Here is a 20,691-nt window from a genome sequence, read left to right as displayed (position 1 = left end):
CTAGTTCACTAATTAGTGAAAAAATTATACTCACACCATAACCAGTGGTCATGACCATAACCAGATCGCCAATTTCCAAAGAAAGAGAATGAAATACACTTATGCTTGGCTTAAAATAATTTGATTTCCAGATTCAGATTTTGCTTGACGATATCATGGTACTTCAAATCTGTCAATGGGAACTTTAGTAGTTGAAGAACTGTATTAAAGAAAAACCTTGTTGTTTTAGCATTTCAGGATAAATATTTTACCAACCAATTATTAGACCAAGTAAAACATCTCCCCAAATATAATCTGAGCAGCCAGTCTAAAATTTGAGAGCCAGAAACATGTATATTTGGGAACTTAAAAGAAAATGAAGTGACTGGGGATTTTTTTTTTTTTTCACATAACAATCTAAAATGGCGGTGCATGTTCACAAACACAGAGTAATTTTAGAAGATGTACCACATCTCTAACAATCTACACAATAAAGTGATTTAACATGTGCATTCAGCAGGCTTCCCAGGGTCACCATCTTGCTAAAGTCAACTCCACTTGAGTCTGGTATTTCTAATCTTATTTTCTTGGTATTTTCTGCCCAGTTCTGTCTTTCTACTTCCCTGATTGGCTTTTATCTTCTTGACTCCTTCCCTACCAGGTGGTAAACAACTCCCTGCTGAGTGGTAAACAAACCTCAGGGCTAGGCAGGACCTCTGGGAGTAGCAGCGGCCACAGTTATAAAAAGAAGCCTAAACTCTTAAAGGGATGAAGAACCTTTAAAGGAAGTAGAGAGCAAAGCCTTGAAGTTTTTCTACCGTTTCACCATTTGTACTAAAGGTGGCTGAAAAGAAGTCAATAAGAGAGAAAGATAGCTCCAGGCAATGGAACATGGAGAAGAGCCATTCAAAGCCTGATCTTCAAAAATATTTTCTTTGAAAGAAATAACAAAGCCCTAAGTCAAATATTATTTTACTGGCAACCACCACATTTTCTGCTATTGTAATAATACTTTCACATATTTCTATGGTGCCTTGAAGTTTACAAAGCTCGTTCCCATATAGTATTTCATTTGATGATCCCAACATGCCCCAAACTGCCTTTGCAGCCTTCTCTTCATTTTTACCTCGACCCAGCTCAGGGTCCCTACCAGACACTATATACTACTGGCTTTGAAATTTTTGCTATGCTCCTTCTCTTCATACACTTTAAATTTCCTCCTTAGGTTGGCATATCCAAATCCTGTGTGGCATCTAAGACCAAACTCAAAATATTGCTTCCCCTGAAAAGCTTTCCCTGACTACCCATCTGGAGAAATCTTACCTTCCTTTGTACACTATGACAATCAATGCCCACGCATGTCACTCAGTAATAGCCATGTTCTGTGTCTCATTAGAACCATTCTGTTATTATAGTTGTGAAGTCCTCTATTACTTAATTTTTTCCCCACTCGATCTTGACTCTTTAACTAAACTATAAATCTCATGAAATCAGGTGTGAGAAACTGAGCACGTAATTTTGAACAAACTGGGCCTGATGGATTATGTTTGCTCAACTGTATAGTTAGTCAAGATTTCTCCCTTCATGCCTAAGGAATGGAAAATGGAGTGAATTCATGGGCAGTTGGTCCATTGAAGGGAGCAGGGATCAAATGAGAGTTTGTGCATTCCACATCTGGTACCCTACTTAATTATAAGTTTCTTAGAGGTAGAGACCTTGTCCTATTAATAGAATGCATTCCAATAAATTAAAGCCGAAATAGGAGAATTAAAGTAAGAAGAAGGTCAACCAGTAATTAAGAAACCAAAATAGATGGTGGAGTATGTTAAGAGTAAATACTAGGAAGATAGGGCTAAGTGGCCAAGGGTGAGAAATTTTGGAAACTAAAAAATGTAATCCTATGGCAGGACAACTCATAAATGCTTACATCAAATCTCCAAACAGATAGCTTAAGACCTAAGTGGAAGAACCCCGAGATCTAAGAGTAAATTCAATGACAGAGGGTTAGGATAGGAGGGTTTATAGGGCTTCCATCCAAGATTACTTGTTAAAGGTCATGAGACAGAATGGGCTAGGAATCAGATTCTATGTCTTTTATTAACTGGAATTCACAGCAGAGTGAACTGCATACAGCAAGGGCTCAATAAATACACATTCAATTGGGCTATGGAGACATATATGCTATTTGTGTGTGTGTGTATAATATATATATATGTATATATATTTTGTTTTGTTTTTTTGTAGATTTTCTGTTTATTCTAAGATTGACAGGTCAACCTGATCCAGTCAGGAAAAGCTCTTGTCAATGTGAGGAGAGTTGAATTTGGGAAGCAGACAATATTCACCACATTCTACCCTCCCTATATCATAATCCTTGGGAGTCTATCATTTATAGTTCCTCCTTCCCTTACTCACAAGTCAGGAGGAATTCACCACAAGTTCAACACTTATTTGTCTTTTTAATGACTTCTGGAGCCCCTATCACAATCTGATGGTTGTTAAAATATTGAGGCAACTATACTTACATAAACTAAGTGCAGGTACATGCCAGTCAACCCGTGGAGGATTTGACCTTAGCAATTAATGTACTAAAAGCAATGATTACATTTGTAAATTACCCCCAACAATTAGCAGTTTGGAAAAACAGCATATATATATGTGGTGGTGTTTTTTTTTTTTTTTTCCCCTTTAATCTCCTGAGGTTTCTATGGGACAGGAATCTAACTGTGCCTTGGCTGAGTGGTCCTAGGTCCAGGTCCTCCAGGAGGTTACACTCCTGGGGTCAGTTACCAGAGGATTTGACTGGAGCTGGATGATCCACTTCTAAGATGCCTCACTCTCGTGGCTGGCGTATTGGTGCTAGTTGTTGTAAGAGGCCTCACTGAGTTCGTTGTCATACCAACCTTTCCACTGAGATTCAGAGTGTTCTCATGACATGGTAAGTGAGCCAAGAAAACAAGGCAGAATAGGCAATGTCTTACATGTTCTAGCCTCAGTAGACACACACTGCCACTTCTGCTGCCTATTACCCATCTTAAAGGCCAACTCTGACACAGTATGGGTGGGGACCACACAAAAACATCAGAGCCAGGACAGGAATATCACTAGGGTCTATCTTGGAGGCTGGTTACCACAAGTGTGATATAAACTGACAACACAAACAACATCACCCTTTGGCATGATACAATGTTCAGAAACATTGAACAAAAACTAGCACCACTTACATCCATAAATAACCAATATAGTACCATTATTATCTAAGATTAGGGAGAAAGAATTTAAAACAAGTTATTTCTTAAAAAGAATTTATTTATTTGAGAGAGAGAGAGCAAGCAGGAGGGGGGGTGTTGCAGAGGAAGACGGAAAGAGAACCTTAAGCAGACTCCCTGCTGAGCACAGAGCCTGAGGCGGGGCTTGATCCCAGGACCCTGAGATCACCACCTGAGACCTGAGCCAACACCAAGAGTCAGACACTTAACTGACGTTGCCACCCAGGCTCCCCAAAACAATTTTTAAGCCACACACTTCCTGAAAAAATTGTTTGAGAACAAATAGAGTGAGACAATGAGGTTTCACCATGAAGTGTGGTGGGAAAATGCCAGTCTCATTCATTTCCCCATGGAAGCACCAAGCCCTACAGAGTCCATCACAAATGATGGTTAAAACCAACACCAGTTCAATAAATAAATAAAATCTAAAAAAAAAAAAAAAACCAAAAAGCAAAACAAAACAAAAAAACCACCAGTTCATCACTAAGTAGAGCAAAACAGTAATCTGTGCTTCATGTGTTCTCACTGGAAGAAAAGCATCTTCCTCCTTTTTTCCTTTCTAAAAATGGTAATTTGATATTCTTTAATATAAATCCATATGCATTCACAGAAAAAGACAATTAATTCAAATTGACTAAACCTTCAACCCAAAGCTCCTCCATCATAAGGAGCATTATAGCCGGGACAGATTGAACCCAGAGTAAACCGGAATCTTGAGGGTTAAAAATATTTAGCATTCAATTGCTAGTTCACTTCTTGCCCTCTGATAACCAGGAACAAAATTGCTTTTCTGTTGCATAAAGTATCTTTCAAATTCAATTGCTTATCTCCTCATTCATTCAAGAAAGAGAGACCTCAGATTTACAGGAACCAGAAACCATAATACAAATATAGTATATTAAACATACAGCAGACATCTTCTGAAAAATAACCAAAACACAGTCTATTGATTTTAACCTTCTATATCAAGGTATTCTCCAGTGGTCTCAACTGGATGCTGGCTATGAGAAATTCCAATTATTTGAATTTCTATATATAGGATAAGCATTTAGTTATCAACACACACCATAAAACATATTTTCATCTGTTATTAAAGCACTATTACTATGTGGAATTGAATGTATTTCTACTGTGAACTCAACTGGCAGTGAAGCGGGCCAGGCAGCATTTTTTGTAGGAGATTCTCTCTGCAGACCTGTTTTATGAGCACTGTCCTGTAGCAACCTTTGGATTTGCTTTTGGATAAATAAAACCTCGTGGAGAGATTTTTGATACTCCTTCCTCTTCCCTCTGTACCTTTTACCTCCTCTTACATGCAATTATTCAACACCTTGGTTTTAATGAACTGATCTGTTGTTGAAAATTGTTTTTCTTTAGTAATCACCATGCCCAACGTCTGTAAGCTTGTACAAAGGCTTCTAGGGCAGGACGATCTCTTACAGAATCCTGAGCTTAGTTAATTTCAGCAAAATACCAAACAGGGGGGCTGAGATGTACATGACTTCTTATCGCACTGATTCCAATTTTGATTAAAACAAGTTTGCAGACTAGGAAATGGAGCCAAATTAAATGTATTTCTAGAACGGCATGGAAGTTGGTGATATCAGTGTTTGCTAGAATCTCCTAAAGAGCATCACTGCTCTTCATGGTTCAGAGACTAGCAGAATTGGAGCCGAATGGAGAGGAGATGAGGGAGAGAGCCAGAGGAGAGCTGGTTGCATCAGGAGGGTTTAAAAAAATCTAATTCAGTATCCTTTTTTTTTTTTTTTTATTTTTTTTTATTTTTTATAAACATATATTTTTTATATACATATATTTTTATCCCCAGGTCTGTGAATCACCAGGTTTACACACTTCACAGCACTCACCAAATCACATACCCTCCCCAATGTCCATAATCCCACCCCCTTCTCCCCAACCCCCTCCCCCCGGCAACCCTCAGTTTGTTTTGTGAGATTAAGAGTCACTTATGGTTTGTCTCCCTCCCAATCCCATCTTGTTTCAGTATCCTTTTTATGCAAGAACTGAGCAGCTGGTTTCTGAGAAAGCGTGGTGGGTTTCCCATGTGCGTCTATAGATGATTTAGCCATTGCAGAAGAGCCAAGGGGAAAAAAAAAGCTCTGGGCTTCATTAGGTTTTACGTTTGTTCTACTGTTCAAACTCGATAACACTTATGATTCATTGCAGATTAGAAAAGGGTAAGTAGAAATGCAGATAATAGAGTTGAAAAAGAATAAAATAAAAGTCCTCCACAATCCCAGAATAACCATTATTAATAATCTGGTGCATATTTGTTCAGGATTTTCCATTCACCTATTTTTTGTTTCCATGAAATCATGCTATCTATTCAGTTCTATATTCTAGATTGTTCCCTGTTAATTGACTATTACCTCCTCATTATATAACCGTCACAGGTGTCCACCACTGTCCGAAAGTGGAACATTCCTGTGAAGACTTTTGTAAGCCTAAATGGTGTAAAGCAAAACAGTAGTTACCATTAATTTATATGGAAAATTTTTTGAGAGTTCCCAGACCCAAAAAATAACCTCTCTTAGGTTTTTCTAACACCTTAGGACTGTTAGCTCTGCTAACAGATGCAAAAAATAAATCCAGATAAAGCACAGATGCTCACAGACACAGTTCAAAGTTATGATGGCTTGATGCCCTGATGCTGAGTATAGTTCCTGGGGAGGAGCTTGGCGGGGCAGCTCTGCGGCTGGGGGGAGTGCGTGCTGCCTCTAGGAGGGCTCCTGAAGAACAAACACTGAACGTTCTTTTTTCTTGCTGCTGCTGCTGCTGGTTTTTTTTTTTTTTTTTTTTTTTTTTTTTTGTAAAAGTAAAAAAAAAAATTCCTCTTTGGATATCTTTCAGTTAACGGAAACAGTACCAACGTAGATCTTTGGTAAAAGTGAAATGGTGGAACATAAACTTTTGAAAAATGGAGAATACCTGTATTTAATATTTTTTAGCTCTGAAAGAAGTCATCCTTCAAATGTGCTATAATTTTTTGACCATTTTTGTTTCATTAAGTATTTTATCTCTAAATATAATATCAAACACCTCAATAAACAACTTGACACTATACGTATTGGTCCATACTTCCCATTGTATTCCCAGAAAGGATTTCTAGGTTAGGAATTAGTGACAATGTTGTAAAAACATTCTCCCATATGATCACTCCCTTAACAAATAAGTTAAAGGGCAAGAACATGAAACCTCAACAAGCTCAGAACAGCCTGTATCCAAAATTCTGGTAAAATCCTTAGTGTACTTGCTTTTGTTTTTTATCCCTTTCTTTTAGTCAAGTATATTTCATACACAGTGAAATGCTCTGGTTTTAAGTGTCATCATTTGATGAGTATTGACAAAGGAAGATACCCATATGCCATACTCTTATCAATATATAAAATATTGACATCACCCCCAGACAGTTCCTAAGGGTCCCTTCTCAGTCAGCCACCATGCCCAGGGGAAACTACCATTGTGATCTTTTCCACTGTTCTGGGTGTTCATACACAATGTATTCTCGTGTGCCTTGGTTCTCTCCTTCAGCATAATGTTTTTGAGACTCATTCATGTTGCTGCATACGTTAGCATTTAGCTCCTTTCACTGTTGAGTAGCATTATATGAATAAACTGAAATTGGGCTATCCATTCTTCTATCGGTAGAAACTTGGGTTTGACTTTTGTAAATAAAGCTGCTCTGAAATTCCAGTGAAGTCTTTTCTGACATACTATTTCCTTTTCCTTGGGTAAATACTTAGAAATATAATTGAGGGGTCCCTGGGTGGCTCAGTGGGTTAAGCCTCTGCCTTCACTCAGGTCATGATCTCAGGGTCCTGGGATCGAGCCCCACGTCGGGCTCTCTGCTCAGCAGGGAGCCTGCTTCCCCCTTCTCTCTATGCCTGCCTCTCTGCCTATCTATGATCTCTGTCTGTCAAATAAATAAATAAAATATTTTTAAAAAAATAAATATAATTGAATATAATTTCTGAGTCATAAGGTAAGTTTTGTTTAACTTTACAAGAAAATGCCAAACCATATTCTAGGTCCTTGTACCACTTTATACTCCCTCTAGGAGTGTGTATGAGTTTCAGATGCTCTAGCTCCTCACCAACATTTAGTGTTTACAATCTTTTTAATTTTAGCCATTCTGGTGGGTGTGAAGTGGTAATTCAGACTGTATTTGTATTTTCCTTGTGACTAATAATGTCAAGCAGTTTTTCTGGTACTTGTTGACCATATTTCCTTGTAAAATGTCTGAACTGTTCACATCTTTTGCCAGTTGTTTTATTATTGAGTAGAAGGAATTTTTTTGTAGATCTGTATTTGAGGACTTTATTAAAGATACTTATTTTATTAAATCAAGTGTTTAATATATAATACACACTTTAATGTGTAATGTATATAATATTTTACTATAGTCTCTGGCTTGTCTAAATTGTCTATATTTTTCTTGTTGGTGTCTTTTTATGAGCAGATGTTTTTCATTTTAATAGAGTATAATCTACAATTTTAAAAAATTATTCCTCTTTATCTTGCTTACAAAATCTTTGCCTACCCTGTTATTCTTCTGCATTATCTTCTAGAAACTTTGTAGTTTGGGATTTTCATTAAAGTCTAAGATTCATATTGGATTAATTTTTGTGTGTGTTATGAAACAGGGCCAAAGAATGTGGTTATCCACCTGGAATCCAGGTGTTCCAGAAGCTGTTGTCATAACGATTTTTTTGTTTTTTTACTTGTTGCTTTGGCATCTTTGTTGAAAATCTATTGACTTATAAATGTAGGACTGTATCTGGAGTCTGTGTTCTGTGTTTCATTCATTAAATCAGTAATAGTTCAAAGTGACAACAACTGGACTCTACAGTCTGCAGTGACCACTTCCCCCACACCTCTCAAATCTCTGAACTATTGCACAGCCAAGGCACTCTCTTCCAGTGGTGTCCCATCACAGTTCATTACCACTTATAACAACTGCACCACAATACCAAGTCAAGGGCAATCAGTGTTCCACTCCGTGCTGTGTTGGAGTCCTCATTGTCAGCTGGCCAGTGGATGCTCTAGCTCCAATATCCCATTTTAAAGTCTACTTCCAAGGACCACTCCTGGCACCAAGGAGACACTGAAACAGTGATTTGCAAGCAGGAGGTTTACTGGAAAGTGCTCTTGGGAATGACAGCTACAGTAAAGAAACAGAAGCAGGAATGGGCAGAATGAGAAGCTGAGTTGTAATGCAATTGTAACAGGCCCTAGCCATCCCAGCTCTATGGATGACTGGGAAGATAGGAATCACCTTCAGAAGTGTATCAAATTGAGACGAGGGGTGGACAAGCTTTGTACCCCTGCATCAGTCAGTTATTTGATGTGGACTGCCCCAGGGAAAGGTACATAACCTTGGGTGAAGCAGCTTTCTTCCACTGAGGTAACAACCCTAACCTTATAAAAACACCAGTTTCCATTAGCTGCAGAATTAAGAAGATACTTAAAAATTGATTACAGCTTTATCAACATAAGTGTCGATGTCTGCCATGGTCCTTCTGGCCCATGAACAGACAGGATAAATAAAAAGAGGAAAGATGGGTTAATTCACTGTCTGAATGGGTTACCCATAAAAACACATTCTGAGAAAGAGACTTGAGTTCAGGTAGTTTTTTGGGGACATGATCCATGGAAGTACAAGTGACAGAGGAGGGCAGTGAGACAGGAAAGGGGTTAAAAAAGAACCCACTAAATGGTACGCCAGTGAACAGGCTACCATTTTGGCAAGTGGGGCTCAGTTCTGCTGGAATCTAGTAAAATATTACTCAAAATATCTCACAAGAACAGGAACACTAGAGAATGAATCAGCCAGTTGCCATCTGTCATGGCTTAAAGGCTGCCCCAGAGGCACTTCTTGGCTACCCAGTTACCCAGGTGCCATGACACCAGAGGAAGCTCTCAGGCTGAGAAGTTGGGATATACAAGTGTCTGAGATAGAAAGCTTTCAGTGAGTATGCGACTCAGACATGGGCCTCAAGGGTGCCTGCTTCATCCTCCAAGACATTCTTAATCTGCTCTGGAGGTAGCAGACATTGGCACAAGTACTAAGGTATTTTGTAGAATGAAGAGACCCACTACCCATCAAGGGGCTCATGTTGCCCATTATGTAAGCAAGGATTTAGGGAGTTGGGAGGGAGGTATAAGTAAGGCTGATGAGTTCAGCTCTCTCATAGTGTTAGCTTGGACTCCTTTGTTGGCAGGTGTTACTCTGTTGTACCAAGTGATATAAGCATACTAACATATATTTATTGATATACTTACTTGGGGATAAGCATAGTTCACTAGATAATGTATGACAATGGAAAGTATTTCTACAATGTGACAATGTTCCAAACATGTTATGTATATATCATTTCAATGAATCTTCAAACACTGAGGAATTAAGTATAATGTAACACCACATTATAGATCAGGAATTTGAGATACAGAGAAATTGTGTTGGTCAGCTATTACTATGATAATGATGCATAACAAACAACCCCAAAATGTCCATGACTTACAAAAACAAATATTTAGTTTTCTTACCAATAAGCTTAGAGGTTAGCTAGCATGGCTCTGTGAGCTAAACTGGGATTAGCAAACTAGGCCCCAGGCTACAAGCAGCAGTTTGGGTTTAAATCTGCTCAAGTCTTCTTTCTTCTAGGACCAAGAGCTACTCAGAGCAGGCCCTTCTCATGGTTGATGGCAGAAGTGCCAGAGAGCAAACCAAAGCAGTAAGCACATTTATGATACTCTGTGTTGGTAACATTCAATTAAAGCTTCTTCTTGATGCCATATCTGAACAAAGTAAATGACACAGCCCAAACTGACATCATTCTTGTGGATAAACACAGATACCATGGAAAAAGTGGAAGAAAGCGAAGTTTTGCAGAGCACCAATGCAATCCACCATAATATTAAATAACTTGCTCTGGTTATGAATAAATGGTAGAACTAGAACAGAAACCCAGTTCTTCTTTTACTCCTGCTCTAAATCTTTACAGTATTCTGATTCATCAGGAAGGGCTAAAGGGAGCTGGTGAAAATTTGGTGAAACTTAAAAGCTAACCTTTTAGAAATACTTTCCAAAATTCATGTATATTTGACGAGCCATGTGGCAAGTAGGAGAATGGAAAAAATAGGATTCTACTCAGTACTGGGGAGAGCATGGGTTTGCCAAGTAAACTATAAGTTGTTAGGAAATTAAAGACAAATGATCCAAGAATGTGCAATAAAAATAAGTCGAGACCTGATTTTAAGTCCTGATATTGCTACTGTTTATACTGTTTTGATATGGTTTCTGGACTATTCCATGCCTCAGCTTCCTCCACTGAATATGAGGGACAGTACTTAGTGTCCTTGAACACTCTGTTTTAAATAAACCCTTTAAGCTGATTTGAGAGAACTTATGAAAGAGGCCTACACCCACTCTGCCTCCATAGTATATAGGTAGCCCAGAAATGCAAAATTGGGGTGAGTGCCATGTAATCCAAATCAACAATAATTTAAAAATCAGTTTGATTGTTCATAAAACATAACGAATTCATAAAACTCAATAGAAAAAAACCAATACATGAAAAACAATACCAAAAAAACTAACTCAATTTAAAAATGGAAAAAGGACCTTAATAGACAATTTTCTGGAAGAAGATATTCAAATGAATAACAGGTACATGAAAAAGCACACAGCAACACTAACCAATAGGGAAATGCAAATCAAAACTACAATGAGATATTGTCTCAGGCCTGTTAGAATATCTAGCATCAAAAAGACAAGAGAAAAATACTGGTGAAAATGTGCAGAAAAGGGAAACCTTGTACACTAGAGGTAGGAGTGTTAATCAGTACAACTATCATAGAAAACAGTATGCAGTTTCCTCAAAAAATTAAAAACTAAAGAACTACTATATGATCCAACAATTCCATTGCTGAGTATATATTTGAAAGAAACAAAATTGCTCTGTCAAAGAGATATCTGTACTCTCCTGTTCACGGCAGCATTATTCACAACAGCCAAGACACGGAAACAACCTAAGTGTATAATGACAGATGGATGTATAAAGAAAATGAATATAATCATATGTATGTGGAATACTATTTAGTCATGAAAAAGAAGGATGTCCTGACATTTGCAGCAACGTGGATAGACATTAAGGGCATTAGGCTAAGTAAAATAAGTCAGACAGAAAAAGACAAACACTGTATGATCTCACTTACATGTAAAATCACAAACTCATAGAAACAAAGATCAGATTTGTGATTGCCAGAGCAAGGGTAAAAGGTGGGGGGAATAGGGTAAAAGTGGTCAAAAGGTACAAATTTCCAGTTATAAGATAAATAAGGATTAGGGATGTTAACGTACAACATGATGACTAGTTAACAGTGTTGTAAGGGATATTTGAAAGTTGCTAAGAGAGTAAAATGCTAAAAGTTCTCATCACAAGGGAAAAAGATTTATAACTCTAGGAGGTGATAGATGTTAGCTAAACTTACTGTGATAATCATTTCACAATACAGATGTGTGTTTTCATTATGCTGTACACCTTGAACTTATACAGTGTTGCATGCTAATTATATCTTAATAAAACTGGACAAAAATCAGTTTGCAGGATACAAGCTTCAGCAAGCTTGTTGACCATAATGAATTTTCTTTAATTCTTCCTTAATTTGTTGGAATTTTCTACAAATGCTCAAATTCCTTCCTGATATTGGGTGTTTAACTTGACAGAAAGTTAGTTGAGTCAAAAATTTCAAACACTCTCTTTCAGGGGAGTCTGTAGTTTACACAAAGTATTATTTGGCTTTTGTGAGTTATTCTACCAAAGGGCAATGAAATACCATTCCAAGAATATCTCAAACATCAAAGAAGGGAAAGGCCCCGTTGACTTTTTTTTCCTTTCAAGCTGATTAAGAAAAGAACTATTTAGATTGTTCCACATACACTGCAGAGCCCAGTGTGAAGGGAGATATATTCTCCCTGTTGTTGTACAAGACCTACTATCTCACAGGCAGTAAGCTAGACTGTCAGGTCCTTAAGGCCTTGGAACATGTATTCTTCTCATGTGTGTTTCTTACAGCACCTAGTCCTGCTTTGTATATATGAAGGTTCAAATAAAATTCTGTTGAATGAATGAATGAACAATCAGTAAGTGAATCTCAATGATTGCTGTTCTTGCATCCACATCAGTCACACTGTGCAAATATAGACTGGATGTAATATGCCAAAGATTTTTTTTTAAAAGATTTATTTGTTTATTTTAAAGAGCAAGCTAGTGTATGTAAAAGGGGTGGAGGGGAGGAGGAGCAGAGGGAGAGAGAGAGAGAAGCAGACTTCCCACTGAGCGCAGAGCCCAACCTGGGGCTCGATCCCACAGCCCTCAGATCACGACCCAAGCCAAAATCAAGAGTCGTATGTTCAACCAACTGTGCCCCCGCAGGCACCCCAAGTACCAGAAGATTTCTAACAAGAAGATATGGCTCATGCTTCTTAAGCATGGGAATCAAATATTCATAAGGTTAAGGAGGATAAAAGGATGGTTGGATACTTGTGGGACACAGTCAGTCCGCTGGATATAAAATAGTAGGCATTCCCCCAAGCAGAGCCAAGGTGGACCCACAGATGGAGACATAAGCAATGCAAGACAACCCAACATAAACTATGCAACAGATCCTCTCAAGACCGGCACAACTGATATGGCATTCCACAACTTAAAGAGACTTGGATGATTTTTAAAATATGTTAAACGAAACTTAGGTTGTTTGAAGAAGGGATAAAATAGCTTAGGCTAGTTAATCTGGTTTGAGAATGGCCCACTTTTGACTTCTCAGGACAAGCCAGAGCTCAGGGTTTTATTCTTTACTTACCCCAGAATAAAAGAAAGTTTTTTAAGGGCAAAACATCCTAAAACTTGCATTTTTATGACAAGCTACTATTTATTCCCTATCTGTGAATGGTAGGCACACAATCTCTCTCTCTCTCTCTCACTTATATACATATATACTTACCTCCATTTTATAGATGAGGAAACTCACACTCAGATCAATATCTTGCCAATGATTATACAAGTAGCAAATAACAGAGCAGCATGCAGACTAAGTTCTAGGTGACTCCAAAGTCCGTGTTCTTTGTAATTGTCTAAATCATCAGGCAGTCAAAACACAGCTCTATGCGTCAGAAGATTTTCTATGTCTTTATCTGGAAAAAGACTTGGCTTGTGTCAGATTTTCTGACATCTCTCACCATGTTTTATCCTTACTCAATCAGATGAGTACGAGTTGTCTTGACTTTGCTTCCATTTCCTGATTACCACTCTCCTTCCTCAGCAGCTCTCTGAACTCCAATAGCTTACTCACAGTATTCAAACTTTCTTGCTCGTAGCTGCCACCTTGCATTTAGCCTCTTCCATTCCACCCTCTCCAGCACCTCTCAGCAGCCAAGCTGCATAAGGCCTGCCATCAAAACAACGCTCTGATGCCTTCCACAGCATTGACCAGACTGATTAAACTGTGGTCAACCTTTTCATGCTTGAGGATCAGAATCTACCACAGAGCCAAGCCCATGGCACTTTTCTTGTGAGAAAATACCATGACTTGGTCATTTAAAATGCCCACTGTTTCTACTTTTAGAGAATGTTTCCTGAAATAACCCCATAACTCAAATCACCAGCTCCAACTACAATTTGGCTTTCCATTACTTGGCAGGCAAGTCTATTACCACTCGTCGCTGAAATCCTGGTTCATAACCTGAAATGGTACCCCAAACCTTCTCCTCTAACCACTGACAGCTAAACTAATCCCGCTCTCTCCCCACCCCCCAGATTTTCCCACCTCTATCCCCCTCAACACTGCCTACTGATTCAAATTGATTTGTATCTGTGTTTAATATCCCAAAGGAGAGATTTTCATGTGCTCTCCCCTTTCCATTCCCACATCTATCCACTCTACATCAACTCTTCTCTTCAAAAGGGTGAAGCTTTGGAACAAAGGGACCTGAATTCAAATCTTAGCTTTACAATTTTATTTGTAGCTATACACCCTTAAGCAAATTTCTTAGCTTTTCCAGGGTCTGGGTCTCCACATCTTTAAGATGGAAAGAACAAAGCCTCTTGGAGAAAGTTTATGAGATTCCAACATAACATCTTGTAGTGAACACATTTGAGAGGTTTCCTGTGGTCCTTTTTCTGTCTTCAGTGTAAAACCACATTCTCCTTTTGGCTTGAATGAAGCTGACTGTCCCCATTGGATGGGACAAAAGACTCTGGCCTGGCTAAGAAGAGAGCCAAAACCTTTAACCATAGGAGTTGGCTCATGGACATACCCCAAGTGGGCATGTCAGAGTCCACTGGCAGCTCATCTGATAATGATTGGCACGGAAACTTCTCTTAATTTCTGGGATTGCTAACTACCAGGAACATGCAAGTTGTTAGTGGTTATTTTTGCCATAGAAAGAAGAGAGCCAGCCTAAGAATGGTGTTGAAACAGAGGAAACTAGAGCTAAAAGATTTAAATAGGTAGAATTCTCACCCTGCTTAAGCACCCAATTCCTGGACTTTCTAATATTGTGAGGATATATGGTCCATTTTTCTTCTGTTAGCTTGAATTGGGTTTCTGTCACATGCAACCAAAACCTCTAAGAAACATCTCCAGTGTCCAGCACAGGGCGACCCACACAGTGTTACGTGTGCACGGCATGCTGCTTTAATTTCCTCTTTGAAGAACACCACCCTCTCTACCCATAATGCCCCCAAGGATATTATTCCCATACTTATCACTTTTCTCTCCAACATCTTGAGTTTCTCTGCTTGTTTGATTACTGCTATTCAGTATGCCCGATAGTAAAGATTCATTACTTACATTTTTTAACACTTGTTTACAGAGCACTTTCATGTACAATTAATCCTATGGGATCGGTCACCGTAATCAGACTCTTCTTCCATCAAAACGTACCTCTCCTTTTCTTTCCTGTAGCTTTTACCCAGGTTCACCTCACTTGTATAACTATGTCCAATAAAATATATTCCATCTATGAATTCTGTCCCTAAATTATGCTACCTAAAATGCCACTTTGGGCATGTCTGTTTTCTACTGGAGTCAAAAATATTCCAGATAGCTTTTCACATAAAACCCATTCATCTTCTCCTAATTAATCCAATATTGTCCCCCAATTGGCACAGCTTTTACTTATCCAATAAACCTTATTATGAAGCCAGATAGTTCTACCTCTTTCCAACATCTTCCTCTACCAGCTATGTGACTTTGGTCAGTTTATTTCTCTGCCCTGAGACTCTGACCCCGCTACTACAACCAGAACAATTTCTTTACCATCCCTTATTCATACTACACTCATTTCTTCCAGCTACATTAAAAAAAAAATACTTTCAGGGCATAATTTACATAATATAAAATTCACCTACGTCAAGCTCATAATTCATTATTTTTTGTAAGTTTACCAAGTCATACAACCATCACTATAACCTAGTCTTAGACTATTTCTATCACCCCAAGAAGATCTTTTATGCTCATTTATAGTTAATCCCATTCTTATCTGCAGCCCCCCTCCCATCTCCATACATTTGCCTTCTTCAGACATTTTATATAAGTGGAGTTATAAGATACTTGGTCTTTTGTGTTTGGTTTCTTTCACTTAACATAATATACCAGACTCATTTCTATCGTCATCCTTTGAAGGCTCTCCATCACACCTTTCCCCTTCCTCTCTACCCACCCAAATTCTTCCCTATTGTTGTTGGTTGATGCTGTTGTTTTGAGGTACAGTTAGAGACATAGCACTTTTAGAACATTATCTTAGTTTCATTTCAACCCACTATTTTTATTGTCTTTATTCTGAATCTCCAAGGGGGCTCCCAGTTCTTCCATAGTTGCTTCACACAGTTATCTTATTTTTCTTGCTGAGAAAAATGAAAACTCTTTATGGGAAGTGTTAGACACATTTGGGAAATAAATGTTCCTTGAAAAAAATAATGAATTGGGTATGACTACCTATACTTTTCTTTACCAAGAACAGTTTCTAAGAACCAGATTCAAGCAGGGCTCACTTTAACAGATAATTTGATTCAGCTGTAGGAGAGAAAGATCTGGATGTACGATCTGCTAATTTCTGTGCTTCTTATGCCCAATTGCTTGCTGAAGGACTGGGCATAGTCCTAGCTCTAAGATCTCTAGCTCTTAGAGATCCTATTCTCTTTCTATCATCAGTTCCCTCCACAAACTCCCCAATTTGGGGAACTGTCCATCGCTGGAGGATAGATCCGATGCTTGGTGATCAGCCTTTGTTCCCACCTTTTACAGAGCTACTATCTTGCATATGACGGGTGCTGAATAAATACACATCTACCGAAGGACTACACGAGTGTGTACACCAGTGACACCTTCAAGTAAGCAAGCAGGACGTGGCTGCAGCAATCTCAGGAGACCTAAATAGTCAGAAGTTAGTATTAGCCTCAGTTAGGAACTCCAGCTGGGGTACTGTAAATGCCAAAAAAAAACCTCCACACTTATTGCACATTGATTTGTCAGAAACACAAATGAATAGGAAAGAATTTAGCCATGGAGACATCACGGAAAAAGTCCAGACCCCAGATACAAAGCAAGTGAAAAGTAGCTCTCTCTTACTCACGAAATCAAGCCTCCCTGCCTTTCCAGGCTAACTTGCTTATGCTCTAGGGTGTTGTTATAGATCACTTCCTCTGCTTACCTTCCCTTTATACCCCACATTTCGGTCACCTTTCTGTTTTTCTCTTATTGCCTTTAACCTTCTACAACATATTTGTCGTGTACCTACTGTGTGCAGCTGTTGTTCCAAGGGCTTGTGATACAGCAGTGAGCAGAACCAACGAAAAGCACCAGCATGAATTCACGGAGCCTCTGTTCCAGTGGATCACGTGTCGTCATATTTTCCTGCTTCAGTCTCTGTATGTGAGATCCCCGAAGGCCAGAAATCAAACCGGCTGTAGCTGCAACATCAACACAACGCCTGCAACACTGTGGAACATTAATGCATATTAGTTGAACAGAGTGAACAAGTAAAACACCATTTATTGAGTGTATCAATATCTCATTTAATCCTCCCACTTGCTCTAAGAGGAACATACATGACCCACTCCTGTACCAATAACATTTTGCTGCTCTGGCTCAGATAGGTCAGTTACTTTGGCCAAGGCCACAAGTCAACAAGTGAAAGATCCAGAATTCCAATGCGATGGTTTAGCCCCAAAATGCCTTTCTGTTCTATCACAGCAAAAGGATACTATGAGAATAGCCATTAGGATGAGGATTCGGCTTAACTGGATTTGCATGGACCAGATGAGAACACATCTGACTTCCAGCATTTGGAAGCTAATTTCAGAAGCAACCACCTCTACTGAGAAAGGATAAGATACCAATTACGGAATCAGTGACAAGGGAACAGAACTGTTGTTTAGCCTTGAAAATTAATCAGCACCTCAAAATCAGCACCATTACATCTACCTTAGCCAGTACATTTTCCTAAAATGTTTGGTTTCTCCAGTCCTAAGAATAAAGGGGATGGGATTTTTTTTTTTTTAAATAAATAACAGCTGTGTTGTTTGCCCCCAAACCTAAAAATGTTGAAGTTATCCCACGTGAAAAATTTATTGTCATTATTTACAGGGTTATATTGTTTTCTAATTATTACATGTGTCTAAATCTCATTCCCCCCAAGCCTGCAGAAAATGCAAGGTCCCCGGCGGACATAAATTTCTTTTATGCTCCACAGCATCTAACATGATGCTGAGTAGAGAGTTAGCTCAGGGTCTAAAAAATGGAGATAAATTTAGAAAATCGGGTCCAGGGCTGACTGTCTTTTCTGTCAGATTTTGCCTCCAAGATTTTATCCTGTTACTCCATTTCATTGAGGACAACGCCAGGCTTTTGTTATATTTTCACATCGTCTGAAAAGGCCACATCAGTAGCTATTCGTCTCATCACATAATAGAGAGCAGAACAGATTTTATTTTAACACGAGCTTCGCTCCATTTAGTGAATCCGTTAGAAAACGTGCCTCGAGTCACATACATGGTGGGCTGAATCCGTGCCTGTGAGAGAGAAAGAAGGCAAGTGTGTGTGCACACCTGTGGGTGGGTGAACATCTTCACAAACCCCTCAGCCACGCCGGAGGAGCTTACAGAGCGTGCCATGGAAACAGTGGTTACCATGGAAAGAACGTGCCATGGTGACGAGCTGAAGAAATGCCTATGTAACACCATCTTACCATGTAACCTTATACCTTCCAGCATTTTGAAAAAATATGACAGGATTAGAGCACAGGACTCTGGGGAGTCTCAGCCCTCTCAATGATCTTCCAAAACAATCTAGAAAACAAGATGATAAACTGCAGGCGTTGTGTACCTCGCTAAAGGGCCTGACAAGCAGTTAAGTGGAGAAATTGCCAACATCGTTTATCTATGGACTGCACAGCACACTATTAAATATTTCCTGTTAAAACCCACAAAGTATTACAAATGAAGAGAAAACATGGATAAAATTAACTTAAAGGGAATGGTTTCCCGACTTCCTGAGATCAGAATTGATGTGTTTCATCTAACTTATCTGTTAATAGGCTTTCTTGATGCCCTCGTGTTACCATAATCTCCAAAGCACTGGACAAACCAGTACATTTGTTTATCTTTATCACTCTTTGCTTACTAAAGAACTTGCTTTTATTAAAGAGATCAATCACCTGCATACAGTTTAATAGCCTGCACAGTACATCCAAGGTAAGAAAAAATTTAAAAAAAGAAAAAAAAGGGTAAAGGGTGAGAGCCCTGTTTTAACAAAGCCCTGAAAGCATTAAAGAGGCAATAAAATGAGCTTTTGATGATCTATATATGTAAATATGAAATCTTAAAGGTAGAAAACTTGCTATCAAACTTCGTAATCTAAGACATTTCTAAATGGGAAAGTGAAGGCTTAAAAGCAATCGGTGTCTCTCCTCTGCACTCAATTTTGTCTGGTTACTTTAATACGCAGCCCAGTGATGCTAAGTGGAGAGACACCGAGTACATTACGCGGCTCATACCCAGCTCCTCTCACCCTCTTTCACGCGGAAGCCAGACATCTGTGCCTCACAGCCAGCCCCGAAACCAGAATCCACCCTGGTCCCGTGAGGATGTGGCATCCGAAGGGCTACCGTCTTAGACCTCAGACATCGGGCATCATGGAAACGCAGGCACGCAACTTGCTGTCCACATTGCAGTGGGACTGGAGAGCGCAGCAGCTTTGCTCCTCCAACGGCTCTCCTCCTGATGCTGAAAAACAACCCTATCCACCATCTCTTAGTGCCTGGAACATAATATCATATTTTATCTAGTCTTCTGGGATTAAAAATATTGATTGAAATTTTCATTGGAAGCTTTTCTTAAAAGACACTTTCTTCCAAACCTCTCTTTCTACTCCATTGCAAGTCAGCTATTTTTCTTGCCAAAATGCAGGAAAGCAATTAGGCTCAAGGGTTTTATAAGCTGCGCCAGTTCAGGGCAAATCTATTGAACTTTGCTGAGAAATTCTTGTTCATTCACTGTGAAATTTTTGATGGTTTTATCCTCTTTCTTGATAACCACTTAGTTCTTAGAAACCTGTGTAATGTGTGCAGTGCAGGATTTAAAGAGAGGCCATCCTAATTAAAGTGTTGTGATGTTAAACCGGAAGGTGCTAAACATATTCCTTTGATTACTGCAATTTCAGGCACAAATATATGCTGGGAAGAACTGAAGCTATAATACAAAGGAAATTTAGCAGAAGCAGGGAAGGCGAAGAGAAAATATTAAGCTTTTCTGCGAAGGGCCTCACAGGTTTTGGGAATAAAGCAGGAGGAAGTGAAGAGCTGAGCCTTCATCTTCCATCAGCTGTTGCTGGTGATTACAGCCATCTTTCACCGAGAACATATGGCCATGTTTATAGCCATCAGGCAGCATTTCACAGAGCGGCGACACCATGTGTCCACCAACTAGCCTTCCTGATTACAGCTAATTAGAGAGGAGGTGGGAGGCATTTTTAAAATGATATTAAGACACAAGAATGCCCAAAGTTCCCAGGCCTATCTGCAAGACCAGGTGACAAGAGAGAGACTGATACGAAAAGTGGGAGAAGCCAAGAGAAGCGGACATTTTGTGCAAATCTGTCCCTAAGAAATGAGCCAAACAGGACAACAGCACAAAGAAAGCACACAAACACAGAGACAGGAGAGCCCCGCGAGGTGCTGTTGCGAGGTGTTACTCGGGAAACCTGCTAAAGCCAGAAACTAGATGAAAAGTCCCGAGAGCACCTTTTCAGGGAAGAGAATTCCAAATCAAAGCTCCTGTTAACAGCATTGCTAAGAGTCACTCTCTAGTTAGGCACATCCAAGCCACGGGGTACTCAATATGAAATCATACGGGGCCCACTA

The 20,691-nt window shown here is 39.2% G+C and overlaps 1 long non-coding RNA gene across 4 annotated transcripts in view; it reads right to left on the bottom strand.

Moving 5' to 3' along the window:
- LOC131809435 (uncharacterized) overlaps window positions 1-20,691 on the bottom strand; it is a 184,235-nt gene that overhangs the window by 25,355 nt on the left and 138,189 nt on the right. For all 4 annotated transcript variants that reach the window (XR_009345171.1, XR_009345172.1, XR_009345173.1 and 1 more), the window contains exons 6-8: window positions 17,071-17,270; window positions 13,275-13,464; window positions 35-199 (exon numbers count right to left, since the gene is read on the bottom strand). This is a non-coding gene — a long non-coding RNA (uncharacterized LOC131809435). The remainder of the gene's footprint in view (window positions 1-34; window positions 200-13,274; window positions 13,465-17,070; window positions 17,271-20,691) is intronic.

This window comes from Mustela lutreola, chromosome 10, assembly GCF_030435805.1.
Source record: "Mustela lutreola isolate mMusLut2 chromosome 10, mMusLut2.pri, whole genome shotgun sequence".
NCBI classification, from domain to species: Eukaryota; Metazoa; Chordata; class Mammalia; order Carnivora; family Mustelidae; genus Mustela; species Mustela lutreola.
This window is presented reverse-complemented; position numbering and strand designations above follow the sequence as displayed.